Below are 8,936 nucleotides of genomic sequence, written 5' to 3'. Positions count from 1 at the left end.
GTACGGTGCACTAGGGGGGCCCACGGTGAATACTTACATGGAAGGGAAGTGAGTACGTGTGCACGTAGGGCAGGGCACACACACGGGTGAATACTTACATGGAAGGGAAGTGAGTACGTGTGCACGTAGGGCAGGACGCACACACGGGTGAATACTTACATGGAAGGGAAGTGAGTACGTGTGCACGTAGGGCAGGGCACACACACGGGTGAATACTTACATGGAAGGGAAGTGAGTACGTGTGCACGTAGGGCAGGACGCACACACGGGCGAATACGTACATGGGAGGGAAGTGAGTACGTGTGCACGTGGGGCAGGGCGCACACACGGGTGAATACTTACATGGAAGGGAAGTGAGTACGTGTGCACGTAGGGCAGGACGCACACACGGACGAATTACTGTACATAGAGTGGAAGTGAGTACGTATGTATCGAAAGGGCAGGACGCACACACGGGCGAATATTTACATGGGAGGGAAGTGCGTACATGGGCACGCGGGGCAGGACGCACACACGGGCGAATACGTACATGGGAGGGGAGCGAGTACGTGTGCACTTAGGGCAGGACGCACACACGGGTGAATACGTACATGGGAGGGAAGTGTACGTGTGCACGTAGGGCAGGACGCACACACGGGCGAATACTTACATGGGAGGGAAGTGAGTACGTGTGCACGTAGGGCAGGACGCACACACGGGCGAATACGTACATGGGAGGGAAGTGAGTACGTGTGCACGTAGGGCAGGACGCACACACGGGCGAATACGTACATGGGAGGGAAGTGAGTACGTGTGCACTTGGGGCAGGACGCACACACGGGCGAATACGTACATGGGAGGGAAGTGAGCACGTGTGCACTTGGGGCAGGACGCACACACGGGTGGATACGTACATGGGAGGGAAGTGCGTACGTGTGCACGTATGCGATAAGCACATGGACGAAAATGCACGTTCTCGCATTTTGGGCAGATTCATGTAAGAATATTGATATATTTACACACAATGGGATATACATGCACATTCTCCCTCTCTATGTCTATCTATATCTATCTATCTATCTATAAACACACACACACACAGTCGCATTCACACAAGCCCCCCCCTCCAACAACCCAATCCCTCCATTCACAAACTCCCACATACAACCCTCCCACCCCCATACTCACAACCCTCCCACTCCCCCACACCCACAGCATGTCCCTCCCCCTGTTCCATTACACAACACTTCTCCCACCCCCACACATTGGTCAACCTCCTCCCACCTCCACCCCTGACTTGCCAGTCAAACCTCCCCCACCTCCACACTCACAGCCCTCCCCACCCCACCCCCACACTCACAACCCTCCCCACCCCCACACTTCACAGCCCCCCCCTCTTCCTACCACCCCACACTCACAAACCCCTCCCCCTCAACACACAGAACCCCCTCCCTCCCTCCACACATTTCTTACCCACCCACCCACCCCCACACACACAACCCTCCTTCCCACCCACACCCTCACAACCCCTCCCCACCCCAACACAGCACAACTCCTCCCACTGCCTCCTCCACTTCCCCACATCACATCCTCCCACCACCCAATTCCACCCCACCCACCACACAATTTCATCTCCCCACATCCCCATTTCACACCCTCACAAACCTCCCTATTCCACCCCCTCCACACACACAACTCTCCACCCCAATCATCCATCTACACAAACCCTCCCACCCACCCCCACCTATTGATTACACAACCCTCCCACCCCTACCCCCACACAACTCCTCCCACCCCCCACCCACCACACAATCCCCCTGCACACACAAATCCTCCTCTGATTTCCACCCACCCCCACACAACCCTCCCACCCACCCACCCCCATCTCATTTACTTACAACCTCTACCCACACCCCCCACACCCCCACCCCTCCACCCCCACACCTGCGCGAAACCCCCACAAACCTGTATGATAAGACAAGACTGACCCTCATTTTGCGTTGCAGAGTTGACAGAGTCTTGCAACTGTTCGGAATATTGCATGAGCTTGAGACAATATCGCACTTGGCGATCGACCACTCTGGGGACTTGGCTGCGCTAGGAATTGGGGGGTGGGGTGATGGGGAGAAAAGGGGGGGGAGTGATGGGGAGAGATGGGGGGGGGGGTTACAGAGGGGAGTGTGGGGAGATGGGGAAGGGGAGGTGGGGATGGGGGGATTGGGAGAAGAGGGAGGGGTATGGGGAGAGATGGGGGAGGGGCAGATGGGGTATGGGGGGGACTTGGGGAGAAGAGGGAGGGTATGGGGAGAATGAGGGAGGAAGGGAGGTATGGGGGAGATGGGGGAGGGAGAGGGGGTATGATGAGATGGGGAGGGTATGGGGAGATAGGGGGTATAGAGAGAAAGAGGGGGAATGGGGGAGTGTGAGGAGATGGGGAGGGGAAGGGGGGTATGGGGAGATGGGGGAGTGATGGGGGTTAGTGTGGGGAACTGAATAGGGATTAGGGTAGGGAGGAGATTAGGGGGTTGCCGGGGGTGGGGGGATTAGGGGCGTAGTATAGGAAGTAAATGGGGAGTGGGAGTGGATGGGGGATTGAGGTGGGGGATTGGGGGGAGTGTGGGAGTGAATGGGGATGGAGGGAGTGTCTGGGACTTGGGGGAGGGGGTAGGGGAATGCCTGTGAAGGGGAGTTAATAAGTGAGGAATAGGTCAGCGATAGAGGGGAATTAGGGGACGGGAGGGGAAAAGGGGAGTAAAGGAGTGTGGGATTGAATGGGGATTAGGTTAAGGATGGAGGAGCATGATTGGGGATGAGGGGAGTGGTGGGGGCCCTAGGGGGCAAGAGGGTGCAAGGAGAGGCATTTGAATTAGGGGGATGGGGGGAGTGTAGGAGTGATGGAGGAGTGGAAGAGGGATAGAATTAGGGGGTTGGGGGGGGAGTGTAGGAGTGGATGGGGAATTGGAAGAGCAGGTTGGAGTAGGGGAATTTGGACGGAGTAGACAGAGGGGAAAGTGAAGAAAGTGAGAGAGTATAGAAACGGGGGGAGATAAATGAACGGAGGAGCAAGAGAGAAAGGAGAAAAGAGACGATGAGTGGGAGAAAAGAGAGGGGAAAATTATACTAAAGGGGGGGAGTGATGGGGAAAATGGGGAAGAGAGAAGGAAATAAAGAAATGAATAAAAAGAGGACATTGATAGAGGGAGTAGGAGTGAGAAGCGGAGAATAAAGGAGGGAGGAAGGAGAGAAGAGAAAGAAGAGAATTTTATCCTATGTAAAGATACGTGATTTTATCCGATTAAGTCTATAAATAGATATCTTTACAATACGTCCACTAAGAATCTTTCCCTGTTTCTTTTCTCTTTCTTTTTTTTATCATTTTCCTTCTTTCTTTCTTTTTTTCATTATTTTCTTTCTTTCTTTCATTATTTTCTTTCTTTCTTTCTTTTTCTTTCTTCATTATTTTCTTTCTTTCTTTCTTTCTTTTTCTTTTTTCATCATTTTCCCTTTTTTTCTTGCTTTCTTTTTTCCTCATCACATGTAGGTTGCTTTGAGATTAGGAATTTCATCTGTTCATCTGAGAATGAAGGGAATGAGCAGAATGAGAGAATGGAGGAGAATGAGGAAAGTGAAGGTAATGAGAAGAATGAGAGAAATGAGGAGAAAGGAGGAAATAAGGGAACTTAGAAGAAAGAAGGGAATTAAGAAAATTAGGAAAATGAAGGGAATAAGGGATATTGGGAGAATGAAGGGAATGAGGCAAATAAAAATGAAGGGAATGAGCAGAATGAGAGAATGGAGGAAAATGAGGAGAATAAAGGGAATGAGGAGAATAAAGGGAATGAGGAGAATAAAGGGAATGAGGAAAATGAGAATGAAAGAATGAGGAAAGTGAAGGAAATGAGAAGAAGAGAGAAATGAGGAGAAAGAAAGAAATTAAGGAAATTAGAAGAAAGAAGGGAATTAAGAAAATTAGGAAAATGAAGGGAATGAGGGATATTGGGAGAATGAAGGGAATGAGCAGAATGAGAGAATGGAGGAAAATGAGGAAAGTGAAGGGAATGAGGAGAATAAAGGGAATGAGGAAAATGAGAATGAAAGAATGAGGAAAGTGAAGGAAATGAGAAGAATATGAGAAATGAGGAGAATGAAAGAAATTAAGGAAATTAGAAGAAAGAAGGCAATTTTAAAAATAAGGAAAATGAAGGGAATGAGGGATATTGGGAGAATGAAGGGAATGAGGCAAATGTAAATGAAGTGAATGAGCAGAAATGGGGGTTCGGGGGTTGGAATGAAGGAATAGGGGCAAATGTGAGAGTAATTGGAATGTGGGAGAGAAGGAGAGGGGAGGGAAGAGAGAGGGGAAAGAGTGGGAACGAAGAAGGACTATAGGAAGGTAAGGGGAAAGGGGAAGAATGAAGAAAGGAGGAGATGACAGTGAAGGAAGAGGGGAAGATGAAGGAAGGAGGTGGGAGTGAGGGAGGGAAAAGGACAAGGAACATAAACCAGGTGCTTCCACTTCCATTTAACCTATTGAACCCAATTATAAAATTTCTAAATTAAATTACTTTTTCCTAAGAATATTCTGACGGTTGTTAAATGGTAAGGATCTCTTCGTTTTCGTAAATAAATGAGAGTAATTTTGGTTTTATTTCTGGTAAATACCACAATGGTAAGTAATTTATACAAATAATTATGTATCTAGCTATATCTGATAACTCACAGTGCACGCTCATTGGCTAAGCGCGGTGACGTCATTATCTCCGCCCCCTTCCTTGATCCCAACAATTTGTGTGATATTTAATGGTAAGTGTTTTTTAGTGGATTTTCTTTGAAAATGGTTCTGTAATAACAATGATGAAATTATCAAAACTGTGTCGTTTTCTTACTTTCTTTTCTTTTTTTCCTTTCTTTCTTTCTTATTTTTCTTATCTTTTTCTTTTTTTCTTTTTTTTTTTTCTTTTTGTTCATTTTCATCCTTTTCTTTTTCTTTGTTTTTCTTCATCTTTTTTTCTTCCCCCTTTCTTTTTTCTTCTTCCTTTTTTTCTTTCCTTGTCTGATAAAAAGCACAATAAAATATAAATCTCCAATCAAAGGTATTAAAAAGAATAAATAGTTTTACAATGCGTTCTATTAAATCCTTTCTATATGTTTCTCTCTCTCTCTCTCTCTCTCTCTCTCTCTCTCTCTCTCTCTCTCTCTCTCTCTCTCTCTCTCTCTCTCTCTCTCTCTCTCTCTCTCTCTCTCCCTCTCCCTCCCTCCCTCCTCCAACTCTCCCTCCCTTCTTCCTTCCCTTCCTCCCTCCCTCCCTCCCTCCCTTCCTCCTTCCCTCCCTCCCTCCTCTCCCTCTCTCCCTCCCTCCTCCTCCTCCCTCCCTCCTCTCTCCTCCTTCCCTCCCTCCCTCCTCTCTCCCTCTTTCCCTCCTTCCCTCCTTCCCTCCCTCCCTCCCTCCCTCCCTCCCTCCTCTCTCCCTCCTCTCTCCCTCCTTCCCTTCCTCTCTCCCTCCCTCCCTCCCTCCTCTCTCTCTTTCTTTCTTTTTTTTCTTTCTTTTTTCATCTCATGTATGTTGTTCCGAGAATATTTGTGCCATCTATTCATCTGTCATTTACTCTGGGCAGTCGCTATCGGGAATACAAAAGGTTTTATTCTGTTATCAGCATGACATATCTTATAGACTGCATCTCTCTCTCTCTCATACTCTCTCTCTCTCTCTCTCTCTCTCTTCTCTCTCTCCTCTCTTCTCTCTCTCTCTCATCTCTCTCTCTCTCCATCTCTCTCTCTCTCTCTCTCTCTCTTCGTCTTTATCTCCCTCTCTCTCTTTCTACATTTGTCTTTCTCCCGCTCTCTTCCCGTCTTTATCTCCCTCTCTCTCTCTTCCCATATTTGTCTTCCTCCCGCTCTCTTCCCGTCTTTATCTCCCTCTCTCTCTCTTCCCATACTTACTCTTCCCGCTCTCTTCCCCTCTCTCTCTCTTCCTATATTTGTCTTCCTCCCGCGCTCTTCCCGTCTTTATTTTCGTCTCTTATTCTCTCTTCCTGTCTTTATCTTCCTCTCTCTCCTTTTCCGTCTTTATCTTCCTCTTTCCGTTTTCTCGTCTTTAACTTCCTCTCTCTCCCTTCTCTTCTTCCCCTGTTTTTTTTCTTTCCTTCTCTACACCCCTTCCTCCCCATACCCCCCTCCTTACACCCCCATGCCTTCCCCATTATCCTTCCTCACACACCTCGCCCCCTCACACATCATACCCCATCCCCATACCCCCCTCCTCACTCCCATCACCATACCACCCCCATCCCCACCCCTTCCCCCTCCCCATCCCCATCACCTTACCCTACCCCCACCTTCAACCCTCCTCCTCCCTCCCCCACTCACCCTCTTCCCAATCCTCATCACCTTACCCTACCCCCACCTTCCATCCCCCTCCCCCCTCCTTCCATCCCCCTCCCCCCTCCCCCATCCATCCTCTTCCCAATCCCCAGTCCCTCACCCCAACCCACCTCCCCTCTCCCCCTCCTCCACTCCCCCTACTTCCCAATCCCCAGACCCTCACCCCCACCCACCTCCCCTCTCCCCCCTCCCCCACTCCCCCTCTTCCCAATCCCCAGACCCTCACCCCAACCCACCTCCCCCCTCCCCCACCCACCCTCTTCCCAATCCCCAGACCCCCCCACCCCCTCCCCACCAACCTCCCCCTCCCCCTCGCCCCAATCCCCCAGACCCCCCACCCCCTCCCCACCCACTCCACCGTCCCCCATCTCACCCTCTTCCCAATCCCCAGACCCCCCACCCCCACCCACCTCCCCCCTCCCCTCTCCCCCACTCACCCTCTTCCCTAATCCCCCAGACCTCCCACCCCCCCTCCCCACCATCCTCCCCTCCTCCCCCACCCACCCTCTACCCAATCCCCAGACCCCCCCCACCCCCACCCTCCCCCTCCTCCCCCTCCTCCCCAACCCCACACCACATTTTCGCAAGAACCGCAACGCGCGCGAATTAACGGGGTTAAGCGTCCATGTGGCCGGACAATCAATTTGCAAAAATGACCCAACTTTTTTGGAAAAAATTTTCCCCCCAAAAGATCGTTCACGTGAGATACTCCTCTCCTCCTGCAACAGCATCTTGCATTATTCAGATTGCAATGTTCTCTCTGCTTGTGTGTGTTGGTATTTTGTGCAACTGCGGATATCTGTTATCAGTGGGGGCGTGGTGGGGTGGGGGGGGAGGAGGGGGGAGGGGGGGGTAACTGTGCACGTTCGCTTTGTTACGAGAATGAGTTAAAAAAAAAAGTGAGGGAGTGAATGAATGAGTTTAAAAAGTGAGTAAGTGAGTTAAAGAAAAGTGAGTAAGTGAGTGGTTTAAAAAGTGAGTGAATAAATGAGTTTAAAAAGTGAGTAAGTGAGTTAAAGAAAAGTGAGTAAGTGCGTGGTTTAAAAAGGGAGTGAGTGATTGAATGAGTTAAAAAAAAGTGAGTGAGTGAATGAATGAGTTAAAAAAAGTGAGTGAGAATGAATGAGTTAAAAAAGTAAGTGAGTGAGTAAATGAAGAGTTAAAAAAGTGAGTAAGAGTGAATGAATGAGTTAAAAAAGTGAGTGAGAATGAATGAGTTAAAAAAGTGAGTGAGTGAATGAAGAATTTTAAAAGTGAGTAAGTGAGTGAATGAATAGGTATTTGCCTAGATAGATAGATGGATAGATAGAATGAGTAAGAAAAGGAGTATGTGAATTAAGAGATATCTGAATGGATAGATAAATAGATGGATAAAAGATAAAAGTAGAAAAAGTGATTAAGATTATTTAAGATTAGAATATTTGGATCAGATGAATATTCTAATCTTAAATAATCTTAATCATATATATATTTTTTTTTCTACAAACCTGTATAATCTTTATCAACAACTTTACAGTTTTACCACTTTACAGTTTTTTTTTTTTTTTTTTTTTTTTTTTTTTTTTTTTTTTTTTTTTTTTTGCCGCGAGTAAGAAAGGGAAATAGGAGATACATGAAAAAGAATAAGTTGAAGAAGGAAGAGGAAGAAAAGATACAGAGAACACTGAAGATATAAAAAATTAAAAACAACGAGCGAGATAAAAAAAAATAATAATAAATAAATAAATAAATAAATAAATAATAAATTGATAAATAAACGTGTTAGAGTAAAAGAGAAAAAAGGAAAAAATCGGGTATTAATATGAACATTGAAATATATTTAAATTACTGCTATTACTGATACTACCAATAATGATAATTAAAATATTAATAAAAGTAATAATTTATAACCGTAATAGTACTTGTAATCATAATAGTAATAATAATGACAACAATGATTAGAATATAAGTAATAATGATAGGTTATACTACGGATAGTAAAGATTATGTTGATAATAATAATCATGATAATAATAATGATGAATATAAAAATGATGATAATATGACTACCACTGACATAAATGCTGATGATAATAATGATATCAATATCGTCAATATTAATAATAAAAATAAAGTTAATATAAAACGCAATTTAAAGATAAAAAAAAACACGAATACCCCCCCCAAAATTATACCCCCCCCCCCCCCCCAAAGAAGAAAAAAAAAAAAAAAAAAAAAAAAAAAAAAAAAAAAAAAAATATATATATATATATATATATATATAATATATATATATATATATATATATATATATATATGTGTATATATATATATATATATATGTATATATATACATATATTACTCCCTATCCCCCCCAAAAAAAAAAAATATATATGTATATATATATATATATATATATATATATATATACCCCTATCCCCCCAAATATATATATATATATATATATATATATATATATATATATATATATATATTTATACATACTTCCTACCCCCCCCCCCCCCCGCAAAAAAAAAAATTATACTTCCCATTTCCTATTTCCCCCCCCCCCCCCCCCTGCCCCCAGCCCACCATG

This window comes from Penaeus vannamei, chromosome 30, assembly GCF_042767895.1.
Source record: "Penaeus vannamei isolate JL-2024 chromosome 30, ASM4276789v1, whole genome shotgun sequence".
Classification (NCBI taxonomy): Eukaryota; Metazoa; Arthropoda; class Malacostraca; order Decapoda; family Penaeidae; genus Penaeus; species Penaeus vannamei.
Note: the sequence above shows the minus strand (reverse complement) of the source record.